The sequence below is a fragment of the Saccopteryx leptura genome, chromosome 3, assembly GCF_036850995.1.
Source record: "Saccopteryx leptura isolate mSacLep1 chromosome 3, mSacLep1_pri_phased_curated, whole genome shotgun sequence".
NCBI lineage: Eukaryota > Metazoa > Chordata > Mammalia > Chiroptera > Emballonuridae > Saccopteryx > Saccopteryx leptura.
The window spans coordinates 116142126-116158624 of NC_089505.1; the positions used below are offsets into that span (position 1 = coordinate 116142126).

Below are 16499 nucleotides of genomic sequence, written 5' to 3' on the forward strand. Positions count from 1 at the left end.
GGGTCTAGAATAGTATCTGTACCTAATAGATGCTCAACAAATAGTGGTTGAATAAATGAATGAATGAATAATTGCTCTTTTCCTTTGCTTCTTGTCCCTTCATTCTCTCACTCAGCCACAACCATCTATGTACTTCCTTCTCTCTCTCCCTCCCTCTCTCTCTCTCTCTCTCTCTCTCTCTCTCTCTCTCTCTCTCTCTCTCTCTCACACACACACACACACACACACACACACACACAGCTTTGCCCTTTCTTTTTCCTTCTCTACCTGAATGCCAGGTCTGCCCCTAAGATCAACAAGACAGTTTAGGCTAAACTTAGAAATTCGGTAAAAATATTGCCAAGCCATCCTTTATATATACATACATATATAGTTTTATATGCATGAAAGAAATTCTAGAAAGATACACAAGACACTGATACCACAGCATGTCCAGGGACCCAGATGGCTGGGCCAAACTTTCCACTCAATAGTGCTTTTATACTATTTGAATTTTGACTATGTGACTATAATTAACTACTAAACATGTCCAATTAAAAATAAAAATTGAGGGGGAAAAAACTCACATATTCTTCCACTCTTGTCCTCAGCTCCACCTTAATACAAATTTTTCTGGGTGAAGGTCACTAAAATGCTATCAGCCCAGGGTTAGGATGGTGAGAGAGGGTGACATCTCTTGTTTTCTCTAATTTCCACATTTTCTTAAATGAGGTTGTTACTTTTATAAAAATGTAATATTTGAAAAAGTTTCCATCAAGCAGAAGGATATGAATTAATGCAAATTTCCCTACATACATAAAACATTGAGACTTTGTTTCAATTCATGAATCCCTTTACCTTTAATTTGGTTCCCTCCCATTTGGATTTCACAGTTAACAGATTTCCAAATAAGGCATGTAAGATGGTGCCAGGGTCTCTGAAGGTGCAAATGAAGGACACAGACAATGCCTTCACAGAGGTTTTATCCAGTGAGGATGACCACAAGCACGCAAGTCTCCCAGCCTAAAGGACACTCAAAAATAATAGCTGAGATGAATGGGCCAGTAGAATACGGGTGACTTTCATGTTCTTCCTTTGGGACTTTCAGACTGGTCCAAATTTTCTTCCCTGAGATGTATAAGTGAACTTAGTCCAGTCTGGAGTAAATGTTGGTTATCAGCCATAAACCTTCTCTAGGCTGTGATTTTCCTGAAGATGGAGTCTCTATTTAATTCATCTTTGTTTTCCCAGCCTCCAACTTGACACCTTGCAACATTTGCAGCTCCATAAATGAATTATGAATGAATGACTCTTTCTCAGTATCCAATGAAGAATTGCAAGATATACCCCAATACCAAGCTCAAACAGACACCACCACTCCCTCATTCACCATCTGCTCAACTCCACTGTCATTCACAGCTATATTCCGTTCTGGGCAAGGGGAAGGAGGCCAGAGTTACACAAGCATGGATACATGAAGTCATCTAAGGGCATGTGTGGCCTTCCCAGTGGCCCAGACTCTAATACTTTTGGGCACAAAGCAGTTAACACCGGCTCCATACTTAGAGGTCTTTGTAACCCTCACAAGCTATCCTTTGATTTCCTTCTGGAGAGTTACCTCAAGAAAATTATTGTATGAAGATTAAACTAGAACCCTGGTCATTCATGTTGTTTAAAATAGAGGACAGTTGGAAACAACCTAAATGTCCAGCCCCATGTGATTAGGTAAACAAATAATGGTGTATCTCTGCAACTGGACACGATACTCTTATATTACAATGACTACAGACTCATGTAACTCATGACAAAATAAAAACAGGAGGGGAGGGAAATAGGGAGGGCGGGAGGGAGGGAGGGAAAGAAAAAAAGAAGGAAAAGGAAGGAAAAAGAAGGAAAGAGAAAAGGGGAAGGAAGGGAGGGAGGAAGGGAAGGAGAAAGGGAAGGAAGGAAAGAAAAAAAAGAAAGAAAGAAAGAAAGAAGAGAAAGAAAATGGGGATGTACATTCTTTGAGCTATATTGATGTGGCTTATTCCCTTATACTAAATGATTTGGCACCCTCATGTTTTATAAATTACCCTTGGCCTCGGTTTTCTATTCTGTAATTAAAGGTCTTACTTGATTTTTAAAACAATGAAAAGCTTGTTGCTATAGGAAAGATGTTCATGTAAGACATTAACTGCTAATGAAGGACATATCAAAGAGTATCTGTGCGCTGTGACTACAGGTACGGACATAGGTATCCATGACAGTGTACGCCCAGAAAGGGATCTGGCCAGCCCTGCCACAGAGTCTCAGAGCTTGTCTTTGGGGTTAGTAAGATTAGGGGATGGTGTTTTCTTCTTTTATTTGTCTACCTTTCTGATGTTTTTTTATCATAACATGTGCTGCTTTACCATAATGAAAATAACAACCAAAGTTACTTTTAATCCAAGAAAGAAAAGAACAACTACCCTGGATTAGGATAGACACTAAGAAGTGAGAGGAAGGGTCGTGAGGGTAAAACCAGGTGGAACATGGCGAGAAGGCTGGCCTCCTCCAAAGCTGCTTTGTCCCAGGGAGAGAGCCGTGCTCCTGTCGTCCCCAAGTTTACAAAGACTATACACTGTGCCTCACACATCCAGCCAAAGCACAAGTCTGCCAAATGTGGGGTCACCCCCAGTAGAGGTGGAGTCACCACTGTGTGAGTCTCACCTGGGACAAGGCAGGGGAGGGGAGGGAGGCACCAGGGGGCCGATGGGAGACACACTGGCCGGGCCAGATGGCATCTGTCAGAGTGGACCCTGTTTACAAATGAAACAGCTGTGACATGAACTTGGCAATTTCTGAAAAACAGGAATGTCTAGAGGTGCTTCTAACCTAAGAAGACCCAGTTTCAGGTAAGACCATTTAATCCAGAATTTGGAGGGAGAAAATGTTACCATTTTCTCACAGAGAAGGTTAAGCAGCACTCCCAGAGCTGAAGCAAGAAGAGCCTGCTGAATGGTGCATACGCGATCTTCAGAGTCAGGGGGAGTGTGTCCAGGGTCGACAGAATCCGGTGCAGGAGGGAAGGTCTCTTCTCACGATCTCCATTGGCAGGGCTGGTCGTAACTCAACCGATAACTTTCTCAGAATAGCTCTAAAAAACATGTAGACTCGTGCTGCCTCTTCGGTTTCTCTGGTCTTGTTTCCAGCGTTGGCAGCTGCGGAGTGGGAGAGACCCCCTGTGTGTGCGCCACTCCGTGCATCCTGGACCGACAGCTCGGGGGCTCTGTGGGTGGCTCTTGGTCACTGCTGTATCTGCAAACAGGGAGATCGCTTATCACGATGGGACTCAACCACTCTCCTGCGCTCATCAAGTCAACAACAGACGGAAGTGAGACACGGAGCCAGAGTGGGCAGCGGGCGGCACACGGCAGGAGCTTGGGGAGGAAGGCAGCGCGAGAGGTTAACAGGAGCAGCGGAGCCAGCAGGGAGGGGCACGGGCTCGGGGATGGAATGGCACGGTCGGAAAGGAGGAGTTCAGAAAGCCGGGCAGAAGGTGCGAGCAGAGAGGCAAGGCCGGCTTGGGCTGAAATGCTCATGTTCCTCGCCATGCCCTGTCACCTCCTGCTTTACCATCTGCCTCCCATGCTTTGCCTTCTGGCCCAGTAGGGGTCATCCCAATCCCACCTCCCAATTCCTATCCACAGCTAACCCTCCTCTAAGCCCTACCCGGGAAACTTACCTGCGCCATTCTGGGGCCTGCAAGTCTCCGGTTCCAGCCGTCCCAGGGGCTCCGGCAGGAGTGGGTGCAATCCTCCAGGCGTCCGTTCCCTCGGTATTGCAATCTGTGCTTTCAGAATCTCCTTTCTTCCCATTCTTCAGGAAGATGTTTTGTCCCTCGACTGGACAAGATCCAGCAGGAGTGGGCAACGCAGGGCCAGATCCGAGACACCAGACTGAGAGGGACAGGAAGGGGAGACACGGGACAGTCCTGGGTGATCTGGACCATCTGGTCGCCTCATTCTAGTTTCATGAGTGGACATTTAGACAAGGAGACCAAACAGTGTACAGCAGAGGCACAATATTTCTTTATCTTTGGGACCCAAGACCTTTTGTCACCACCAATCTTCAAAACACAGGTACCAGCAAGTCTATCTACCAATGACTCACAAACCCAGGGCAGCTTCATACTATAAACATGTATGAACACTAACCGTAATCAACAACCCGCTCTCCTTAAATCAGCCTCCACGTCGCTCCATACGTCGCTCCCTCCAGGATGAGTGTCCCCTTGCTAACACCTTCTCTAAGCGGTGCTTGCCTGGAACAGCAGGCAAGACATGATGCCAACCAGAAGAGCTTGGGCCCAACCCAGCATGAGCCAGGAGCTTGCCTTCTGCTTCACAGCCACAGGACCATTCGCCAAGCCAAGCTGGATAAACATCTTACAAACACGACCGTAGCCTGTGGCCACAGAATGACTGAAATGTAAGAATCCGCCAATGGCAGCCCCAAATCTTACAGCACATACTTTACACCGACTCTAGTGGACAGCAGAATCATCCCGAGGCCTGTTCAAACAGACTTTGGGGTTGCACCCCAGGGTTTCTGATTCAGTAGGTCAGGGTAGAGGTTGATAATTTGTATTTCTAATAAATTCCCAGGTGTTGTTGTTGCTACCTCTGGCCCGGGGACTACACTTTCGGAACCACTGCTCTACATCAAAACAGGTTCACAGTATGCCGGTCTTGTATGAAGGAACCACCACCATGACTAATGACTCACTTTAGATCACTTCGCATTCTAAATTCACCCAAAGCGGAGGCATAGGAAAAGCTGCAACACACACACACACTCACACACACACACACACACACACACACACACACACACTCACACACACACACACACAACTGTTGATAAATGCTTCATTCTAAGGTCTTAAAAGAAAAAGAATAAATGTCTTGAAGTTTAATCTATTCCCTCACTTAATATAATATTACTAAGTTTAGAGAGGTTGACTCGTTAAAAAAACAAAACAAAACGAAACACAGATAACAGCAGAACCCAAACTAAACATCCTAATAGAACCATTTAAAATCCTAAGTATGAACTCAGAAATCCTTCTGACTTTTGCCATTACTAGGAGCACACGGGTCAAGAGTTCCTGCAATGGGTGAATTTAGGCTTTCTCTTCCTGTTCTCCATGCCAAAGTATTCATCCCATGCCATGGCCAATTCTTAGTAAGCCTATCATGCAAGCAGTTCCTGGAACTCTACGTTCAAGTGTGAATCCACTACCCAGAACTCAGAACTGGTTTCCTCATAGAAATCCCAGGGCCTGTGTGTGGAGTCCCGGGATGAATGTCCCCATGAGGCAGGGTGGTGCTCAGTCCCAGCAAAGACATCACACAGACTCTAACCACCATAAACTCTCATTCTGAGTTTCCACTTGGACACTTGTTCTTCCCGGTCCCTTGTCCTGGAAAACTGCTGTCCTGTTTTCTCATGCCGGGTTCCTTCTGTTCCCCACGTCTTAGCGGGTATGTTTCCTCTTCAAGAGTCTCTCCTGAGCACCTAATCCAAGCAGACCCCACTCTCACCTCCTGCCAATCACCCTCTATCCCATCACCCTTTCCTATTTTTTATAGCACCCCAGCACTGTCAGAAATATTTTGTTCGTCCCTGGCCGGTTGGCTTAGCGGTAGAGCGTTGTCCTGGCGTGCGGGGACCTGGGTTCGATTCCCGGCCAGGGCACACAGGAGAAGCACCCATCTGCTTCTCCACCCCTCCCCCTCTCCTTCCTCTCTGTCTCTCTCTTCCCCTCCCGCAGCCGAGGCTCCATTGGAGCAAAGATGGCCCGGGCGCTGGGGATGGCTCCTTGGCCTCTGCCCCAGGCGCTAGAGTGGCTCTGGTCACAACAGAGCAACACCCTGGAGGGGCAGAGCATCGCCCCCTGGTGGGCAGAGCGTCGCCCCTGGTGGGCATGCCAGGTGGATCCTGGTTGGGCGCATGCGGGAGTCTGTCTGACTGTCTCTTCCCGTTTCCAGCTTCAGAAAAATACAAAAAAAAAAAAAAAGTAATATTTTGATCATCATTTACTGGCTATTACCACCTGACACTGGGGGGGGGGGGCTCCGAGAGAGCAGGGACCTTGCCTGTGTAAGTCACCACAGTAACCCCAGCACCTAGAACAGTGCCTGGCGCTTCGCAGCTTCTCCATACCTATCTGTTGAATGAACAAACGAATGTACCAAAGAATGAAATAGCCTAAGACACCAGGAGCAGCTTTTTCCAATGCAGTTCCCAAAGTTGGGTTTGAGACTTTCCTTCCAGTTTATTCCCCTTTCAATAGTAGGAGCTGGACCCTGTGTGCTTCCCCAGGATGCAAAGGATAGAATGTACATTAGTCTGGCATTCTCAATGACAGGAGAAAGGAGAGAGGAAGTGCCAGGACAGGAGGTGGTACTGAATCGCTTCCCAGCTCTTGTGCCCTTTCACATAAAAAGGATGCTGATAAGTCCACCAGGACATAGGACGCGGGAGGCAACAGGTATAGTAGAATGATCTGATGCTTTAGAATCAAGAGATTTGGGTTCACACCCTAGGCAAGTCATTTAAACATCCCTGAGTCTTGGTTTCCTCATCTGTAAAGTGGGGGTGGTGAAAATACCCAAGGCATAGTGTACTTGTGAGGATCAAGGAAGTTAGAATAGAAAACTCTCAGTAAATAGTATAAGTCTGTAACTTGCTGTTAATTAATTAAAAAAGCCATTATGTAGTCTCTGGAAGGATCCAAATCGGTGACATGGCTCAGGGTGTACATCTCCACCCGGTCCTGCTCTGCTCCTCTCTTAGTTCTGCCCAGTAGCCCCAGACCCCCCGGTTACTGTGGGGAAGCCCCCAGCCCAACAGTGGCAGCCCTGGTGCACTGGCACTGGCCACTTGGAGTCCCAATGGAGCTGCCAGCAGGGTCCCAGCCAGCGGTCACAGCCATAGGCGATGCGGCCAGGAGGAAGCCCAGCAGAAGACCACTGTGGGAAGCCGCAGAGGAGCACAGGAAAATGGTCAGTGGAACTGAACCAGGGCAAGTGGTAGAAAATAAGCTGAGATTCCTCAACGTCTGGCCAAACTCTCTGGCTATCCCACAGCCCCAGAGATGAGAACTCCAGGGAAGCCCAGCTCCCCCTTCGCCAGCAGGCCCGGCTGCTTAGCGCCAGGTCAGGTCCTTGGGGTTGGGGGAGGTCTACACTCCTTCCCTCTCCCCAGTTCTCCTTTATCAACTCTAAATTAACCAGTGCACTACATTAGCCCATTTCCCATTAACCACATTTTAATGCTCCAGGCAAAGAGGCTCTTGGCCATAAGAAGCCCTCACATTGCATATCACCTCTTCTGGCCTAGTCACCCCCAAACTGTTTCCACCCATCCTTAAGTGATAACCTTAGTGACAAATCTGCAAGCAAAGAACAATTTTTCATCCCTTCAACCAAGAGTTCAACTCATTCGGGCAACTAACCACGTGCAACTGGGCAGAGCCTTCGCGCCGCCGCGAGCCGCGTCCTCGGAAGGACACGCACCGCCGCCAGCTCCTGCCCTCCAGCAGCAGGGGATCTGGTTGGAGGCACAGAAGTCACCACCCACCACCACCACGAACTGCTATGCTCACTGCAGAAAAAAACACACGGGGCAGGAAATAAAGGCATCTTTATTAGGTCATCTTCAGCAGCGGAGTTCTCTTCTGGCTTTGAAATGATGTATTGATTGGGGGCGTCTGGACCATAGGCAAGTTCTTTGATTTCTGGCAAGTTCTATGATGTGCTTGCTGCGGGTGGCTGCGTGAATCAGGAAAGTTCAGGGAGGTGTCATGCATCAAGGGGCTTAAAGCATGAAAGAACTTCAACATGGGGAAAGGGTGAGAAAGGGGGTTCCGGGTGAGCGAAGTGAGAGAGGCAAAGGGGGCAGAAGGGTGGATGCCACCAGGGCTAAGCCAGGACGTGGGCGCGGAAGGGATGAAAGCTGGTAGGGTTCAAGGCACCTGTGAACTCTCCACAGTGAATTGTTCAAAAGCTCCAAGTCTCCACCCAGCACCTCTCAGCTCTAGGTTGGCACCAACCTATAAACGATGATGAAGGGTGAGTGTGCGGAGGGGGAGGGCCAGGGGGACGCACATGCTGGGGGCGGCTGGCTTTCAAGGATGAGAGGAAGGTGCCAGGGATGGAGGGAGACCATGGTGCCCTGCTGCCCTCTGACGCTGGAGACACGCCTGCCTGTCCTCTCCCTCTCCCTCTCCCTCTCCCTCTGCCCCCACACCGCGCTCTGGGCTGGGTTGGGGAGGAACAGCAGGGCTGTTAGTTCAGGCAAATCTTGGCAGATAGGTGGGGACCTGCACCCCGGGCCGCCCAGCGGTCTGGAGTAAGTGCTGGAGGAGGGATATCTCCAGCCAGAAACAGGTGTGAAGGGCCCATGGCCTCTGGTTTTGGAGTGGGCGGGGTTGGCCGTGGAGGGTCTCACTGAAAGGCGGATAGCCTCACTCCCACCTCTGCTTAGGCGCGCCTCGCCTGTCCCACTGGAGCTCCCTGCTCGTTCACCCCTCTGCGCTTCTGTGCAGACCGGTCCCTTTGTCTGGCGTGCACTTCACAGCTTCATCCTGTCACATCCTTGTGGCATTTCCAAAGCCTGATTCCAACTTCGCCTTCTCCGTGAAGCCCCTGATTCTCTCAACATCAGTCTTTCCCATCCTCGGGCCCCCAGTGTACACTGTTCCCATAGCACTTTTCACGTACTAAAACTACCTATGGCTCCATCTGTCTCCCCCACTGGCCCATAAAAGCCTGCAGATTAGAGTGTCCATCAGGGGTCACAGATTCCAGCGCTCACGGGGCCAGGCACGTTATATAAATGGGTGACGCAGCTCGTTTATGGGAGCGCCGTGGTAGCTGTCTTGTTGTTAGCCAGACAATTGGGAGTTTCGGGATCGGCAATAAGTCAGAAGGACTGGCCCTACCTAAAGGGGAAAATAATACCATGTAAGAATGTGGGCCATTATCACCCAACTTCATCTTTTGAGGCAGAAGCTCGGGATCAGCGTTCTCACATGAAATCACCCCATCTTGATGCGTCAGCAGCAACCTCAAATGTAAGACACCATGCTGTGAGCCAGATGAAACACATCTGCAGGCCAGGCCAGCTCAAGTGCCCCCAGTTTGCATGCAGCCTCTAGATTTATTTCTCCATCGCCTGTGCCTGGCACATGATGGACCCTCAGTAAATGCTTGTCGATTTAAAAAGCAAGTGAAAGAATGAACGAAGGGATAGAAAAGGGGAGCAGATGGGTGGGAGGAGGGAAATAGGATGGTTGGCCAAGTGTCATGATGCCAAATGGTGGGTCACTGGGCAGCTCAAGGTGACCCCACTGCCAAGCTGTCAGTGTGAACATCATCACGGTCTTACTTGCTGGCTGGGGGGTGGCAGGGGGAAGGATGAAAGGCTGTGGACCCAGAGCCAGGAAGCATCTTCTCAGCAGGCACGACATACAGTAAGAAGCTCTTGCTGCAGCCAAAACACACATGCTGAAACAAGCCAGCATGCACAGGCTGACGTGAACAAGGCGTGCGGGGGGCTGGAGGCTCAGCACGGCGCAGCTCCACGAGGCTCCTGGTGAGGTCCGCCTTTTGCAGCACATTACAGGCATGTTCAGAAAAGAAAGAAGGGACAATTTTGCAACTTGGAGGGTGCAGTGGGGAAGAAAGGAGTCATCCAGCCAGAATTCTCTGTCTCTAGCCAGACACTCCACTCTGCTGCCGTGCTGACCGCTCTACAGCTTTGGGGAGGGCCTGAGGGAGCCTGGTGTGGACCCACGGCCTCCAGGAACACTATCATGAGGGGGTGGTATGCAAGCAGCCCGTGTGGAATGCCTGGGGTTGCAAAAGAAAAGTTATTTCAGGTTCAGCTGAGTTATAATTTATTTTTTCTAACTGATCATTACTGCTGCCGGCTCTATAAATAACCACCTAGGGAGTCTGTTTTTTTCTGCTCCCAAATCCTCCAAAAGCATCGCCAGCTTCTCTGTGGTTTCTGGCCTGCCAAGCACACAGCGCCGTTCTTCTCTTTGCAGCCCTTCAGGGAATCCTTCTGCAGCGCATGCCAAGGAATCTGCCGAGTTCTGCCCAGCTCGTCCTCCCCTCCTGAGCCAGTTCCCCTCCCCCACACAGGCCACCCAGCCCTCCTCCCCCACGCCACGAGAGGGCTGCTCCCCAGCACAGGTGGTTCTCGCTCCTCTCTGTGGACTCTGCTACAAGCCAGCTGCAACCCTCCGTGCTTACGAGACAAGAGTTAGCTGTGGAGCAGAAATCCAGGCGCAGCACCACTCAGGCTGGGGAGGAAAGGAGGGTTAGTCTGACGGGGTCGTGGACAAAGTATCAAGGGTCTATACAGGCCCAGGAAGGATGGCTGTGGTTTACATGAAATCAATGTAAATTATTTAAACAAGAATGTATTGTATTTGGCCCTGGTTGGTTAGCTCAGTCAGTTAAGAGCATCTTAATGACACAACAAACTTATGGGTTCAATTCCCGGTCAGGGCACACACGGGAAGCAACCAATGAATGCATGACTGAGTGGAACAACAAATGAATGCTTCCCTTCTCCCTCCCCTCCTTCTCCCTCTCTAAAAATCAATCAATCAATGAAACCCTGGCCGGATAGCTATGGTTAGCTGGAGCGTCATCCCAGCCTGGAGTTTGTGGGTCAATTCCCCAGTCAGGGCACATACAGGAGCAGTTCAGAGTTCCTGTCTCTCTCTCTCTCTCTGCCTCTCTCAAGAAGAAAAAAAAATAGAATATATTCAAGCATGCCTCAGTATAATCAAGTACAAAAAGCACAGTATATTCTTCATGGTGTTCAGAAGGATGTGCATTCGGGTTTTTTCTAAATGAGATGGAACTTTCTCTTTAAATAGAGGAACTAGGGCCCTGGCCGGTTGGCTCAGCGGTAGAGCGTCGGCCTAGCGTGCGGAGGACCCGGGTTCGATACCCGGCCAGGGCACACAGGAGAAGCGCCCATTTGCTTCTCCACACCTCCGCCGCGCTTTCCCCTCTGTCTCTCTCTTCCCCTCCCGCAGCCAAGGCTCCATTGGAGCAAAGATGGCCCGGGCGCTGGGGATGGCTCTGTGGCCTCTGCCTCAGGCGCTAGAGTGGCTCTGGTCGCAACATGGCGACGCCCAGGATGGGCAGAGCATCGCCCCCTGGTGGGCAGAGCGTCGCCCCATGGTGGGCGTGCCGGGTGGATCCCGGTCGGGCGCATGCGGGAGTCTGTCTGACTGTCTCTCCCTGTTTCCAGCTTCAGAAAAATGGAAAAAAAAAAAAAATAGAGGAACTAGGAAGAAACCAATGTGCAGAAAGCCCCACCCTGTACCAAGCACTGTGCTGGGCCCTTCAGGTGCAATGTCCGCTTTATCTTTACAACATGATACCTCGGAGGCAGGGACTCCTATGCCCGTTTTGTAGATAAGGGATTCAAGAACAGGGACTTGCTCAAAGTAATGCAGAAAGAAAGAGGGAGGAGTGAGAGTCAAGCCCAAGCTCATCAGATTCCAAACCCCAAGTTCTTTCACTGCTACACCCTACTGCCTCTCTCGCTAAACAAGCAGGGCTTAAAAACATGTTCATTTTCTATTTTTCAGATTACAGTGCAGTTCAGAAAGCAAGGACAACTTGGATACTTAACCATAAGTCATTAACAGACATATCTGATCTCTTTGAAAATTAACCTAACTGGCCAATTATGAAATCTTAAGTGCTTTCACTTTTATCATTTATTAGAAAAAGGATCATGAAGGCTATGGTAACTGATGTGGCTTTAATGGTCTAAAAATAAAGTCTTGTGTATTTTGGATAGTTTTGAAAACAATAATAATTAATACTAACAAAACAATTTAAAATACTCATTTTCACAATTATTCAACCCTCCAAGGCAGGTTGGGTAACCCTCTATACACACTCCCATAGCAGTCTGTCCTTCCCTGTCGGGGGTACCTGTATACCACATTCCAATGGCCTGTTGACCCATCTGTCTCTCTTTCTAGGCCAGTGAACCCCAGAGTTTTTTGGTCACGTGTCCTAGCAGTGAACATTTGAGTATACCCATGTGTGTACACTTGCTCTTTTATAAATTATATTCATACTATGTCATTCACAAAAATAGAAAGAATGATATATGTATGTGTTTATTTACCTACATATCTGTCTATCTTATTTTCTTCCTGCCTCACAGTGGAATATCCCACCTTCCGTGGCCTCTGACATGCATGCCCCACTTTGGAGACCCCTGCTGTGGGCTATGTGTTCATCATCCTTCATTTATTCCTCCCCCTCCCCATTTCCAATATCATCTACTCTGTTCGGGAACCATGCCAGGCCCTGGGGACACCATGGTGAACAAGAGGACAAGAATCATGGTTTCTATGGAGTTTACAATCCAGTGGGTGAACTGACGTCAGATAACATCAGATAGTGGTAACTGCTACAACCAAAATAAAACAAGCTGATGTGACAGAACATGGTGAAGAATGACTGTGGAAGTCACAGGGAAGCCACACTGGATGAGGAACTCGGTGGCGGCCCCTATGAGCTGCATGCGGATGAGGCCACCTGCTCAGGTCTTGTAGGAGTGTGAGTGTGCTGGGCAGAAAGAATGTCAAGGGCAAAGGTCCTGAGGCAGGAAAGAAAACCAGCGTAGCTGGACTGTAATGAGTTTGGAGGAGGAGAGACTGGAGAAGTTAGAGGCTCAGGTTGAGGAATCCCTGCCAGAAATGAATTCTAACCCCACTGCCTACTGACTGATGACCTTGGGGTATAAAGGCCACATGCTGCCCCGAGTTATAAAGGAGTTACATAAAGGACTAAAAATGTAAATACACGAAACTTCAACATCAGTTAGAAGAATGCCCGGCACACAGTCTGCATCAATAAATGGCAGCCCTCAGTGTTTGTTTCCTTGTATATCACTCCCCAAGGGGGAAAGTTCTGAACCAGCTGGGCGTGGCCAGTCTTCTACCCTGCTGACCCAGGGAAGCTGTCAGCCATCACCATGCCTGGCCTATGGCAAGAGTGCAATGACAATCTGGTTAACGAATGAGTTTAAAAATGGATAAAACCTACAGAAAATCAGAGTTTGAATATAAAAGATAGATTTTTTTAACCAATTTTTTTAAATTATAAAAGTATTGTGTACATTCTGGGAGTCTTTGATATTTTAAATGAAAATGGGATCATACTCTACATCCCACTTGGTACCATCCACTCCGCTTGTCTGTTGTGAGAGGCAGGGGGCACACAGGTTAAGAATGTGGGCTCTACATCAACAATTTTCAACCTTTTCCATCTCGTGGCACACATCAACCAATTACTAAAATTCTGCAGCACACCAAGAAAATATATGTTATGCCAATCTGGCAAAAAAATAAAAAAAGATATAATTTTGATTCATTCACACTGGACAGCTATTGTTGTATTGGCTGTCCTATTTTTTTTTTTTTTTCAATTTGACAATCTAAGGGAAAAGAGGTCAGTACCCCTGACTGATGAATCATTCTGGGGGCACACTGGTTGAAAACATGCTGCTCTAGACAGACTGCCTGGGTGTATGTCCCATCTCTACAACTGGCCGCTTATATCATCTTACTAAGCCACCGGCCCTCTTCGTGGCTCAGCTACTTCATCTGTGAAACTGCCCCCAAACAAGACCTGCCTCACAGTATTGTGAGGATTGAGTTAATTCATATGAAATGCCTATGACGTGCTTAGCAGTGGTACCCGGACCTGAAAAATCCCCATTGTTAGAGACTGGGATCCTCCTCAGGTTTTACCATCAGCATCCCTGCTGGGAATATCCTTACACAGCTAACCCTCTGTCACACGTTTCAGGATTACTTCCTTAAGAGAAAGCACTAGAAATGGCATCACCAAATCAAAGGACATATAGATTCTGAGGCTTTTACTATACAGTGTGTTCGTAAAGTCATGGTGCACTTTTGACCAGTCACAGGAAAGTAGCAAAAGATGATAGAAATGTGAAATCTGCACCAAATAAAAGGAAAACTCTCCCAGTTTCATACCTATTCAGTGCAGTTCTATGGGGGCTCACACACAGATTTTTTAGGGCTCCTTAGGTAGCTATCCCGTATAGCCTCTACAGTCTCATCACTGACTGATGGCCTACCAGAACAGGGTTTCTCCACCAAACTGCCGGTTTCCTTCAACTGCTTATCCCACCGAGTAATGTTATTCCTATGTGGTGGCGCTTCGTTATAAACGTGCCGATATTCACGTTGCACTTTGGTCACAGATTCGAATTTAGCGAGCCATAGAACACACTGAACTTTCCTCTGTACTGTCCACATCTTGACTGGCATGGCCGTGGGCTTCTCTGCTGTATACACGGTGTTACATCATCATCTGCTCATGCGCACATGCTGCCACATCATCCTACAGAAACTGGGAGGGTTTTCCTTTTATTTAATGCAGATTTCACATTTCTATCGTCTTTTGTTGCTTTCCTGTGACTGGTCAAAAGTGCACCATGACTTTACGGACACACTGTATATTAACAGTCTTTCAAAAACAAGTGTGGGGGCCCTGGCCGGTTGGCTCAGCGGTAGAGCGTCGGCCTGGCGTGAGGGGGAACCGGGTTCGGTTCCTGGCCAGGGCACATAGGAGAAGCGCCCATTTGCTTCTCCAGTACCCCCCTCCTTCCTCTCTGTCTCTCTCTTCCCCTCCCGCAGCCAAGGCTCCACTGGAGCAAAGATGGCCCGGGCACTGGGGATGGCTCCTTGGCCTCTGCCCCAGGCGCTAGAGTGGCTCTGGTCTCGGCAGAGCGACACCCCGGAGGGGCAGAGCACCGCCCCCTGGTGGGCAGAGCGTGGCCCCTGGTGGGCGTGCCAGGTGGATCCCGGTCAGGCGCATGCGGGAGTCTGTCTGACTGTCTCTCCCAGTTTCCAGCTTCAGAAAAATACAAAAAAATAAAACAACAACAACAACAAAAAAAACAAGTGTGGGCCCATTTCCTCAAATCTTCATCTACACTGAGTGCCAACCTTTGAGAAAATCTTGGCCAATGTGACAGGAGGGTGGGGGTGGAAATGGCATCTCATTGTTTTAATTTGCCTTTCTTTAATTACATATTTTTGTCAAACAGCTTTTCATTTGTATTGCTTCTCTTGTGAATTGCCTGTTCATGTTTTAAAAGGAAGTCCACTTTAGTAATTAGAGGCAGCAGACTAGGCAGCTCAAAGCCCACGGCTCCCACGGGGCAGAGTCAAGCAGGGCCCGGTGATCACACGTCACAGACCTGGCCGTCTCTTTACTTTGGGGAAAGTTGAAGTCGGTGAGTTCTAAGGACCTTTCTAATGCTGGGATTATTTACCACTTGTTCAGACCAGGAAAAGCAATAAGCTAAAAAGCCCTGCCAATCAACAGCTGTACTCCGGGGCCCATCGATATCAGTGGCCCCCATGTTTCCCCAAGGTGGATTCCATGCCTGAACATCTTCCTGAGCCTCTGCATGAGGATGTCTGACTTAGATCAGAAAGAAAACTCAAACTGAAAAGGCTGTGCCTCTAGCAGGTGAGAACACTCCACATTGGGGGAATTCTTTAAATCTCCTCCTTGACAAGACGGGAAAACCTTTGAGGGCTACAGACCAAATCTTGTTACAACAACCTTCACAATCAAAGTCAGTGTAGCACAAAGACTCCCAAGGTGTGGCCAGGGCCTGTTTACCGCAAGTCACATTTGTATAACTTTCTTCCTTGCTTTGCATTGGGCTTTGGTACAATAATCTGACATCTAACACTCTTCTCATCCCACTGCCCCACAAGTGTTTACACAGCAGTTTTCGCCTGAGCTGGTCAGAAGCCCGCTAGGACTTGGAGAATTCCACTGTGTGTGTAGTAAGCAGACACCTGGGTCCAGGCCCGCTGGTTCTCCACTCTTAGAGAATAAACTGTTTTTGGATCAGAAATGGATCTTGCTGTATCTGGTTCCTTTAGCCAGAAGTCTGCAGTGTTTTCAGAGGATTTTCCCCCTAACACCTCCCACACTTCGGCCATCACAGTTGGAGCTTCTCCCTGGGTTTGGCCCCAGAGACATACTGGCTGTTGGCAACAGAATGCTCCCATCTCTTAAGTTACTTCTCCAAGGAAGGAGTCACATGTGGGGTGAGATCCTGGCGAATGTTCCTGTGGGCACATCCTAGGCACACAAACCTGAAAGCAGCCAGGCAGTAACACTGGCAGCCAACATAACGCAGCAAGAACATCTTCCAAGAGCGAGGCAGAATCCGATTGAGGGAAAGCCAGGATTCAGTTCTTGGCAACACGAGTGAAATCCTAAACTGAGAGGGAGGAGAGTTGTTGCCAACCACCACCCCCCACCCCACTCCGCGCGCACCCTTCAGATGGGGAGTGGGGTGGGGAGAGCTGTGTGCTGTGCGGAACCCGTAGCTCCACATGTGACCCTCATACTCCACCTCGATCTGGAACGTTACAGCTGAGTATG

The 16499-nt window shown here is 48.8% G+C and overlaps 1 protein-coding gene across 1 annotated transcript in view; it reads right to left on the reverse strand.

The window, feature by feature from the left end:
- Positions 1-16499, reverse strand: part of HIVEP3 (HIVEP zinc finger 3) — a 483707-nt gene that overhangs the window by 292981 nt on the left and 174227 nt on the right. The window lies entirely within an intron of this gene.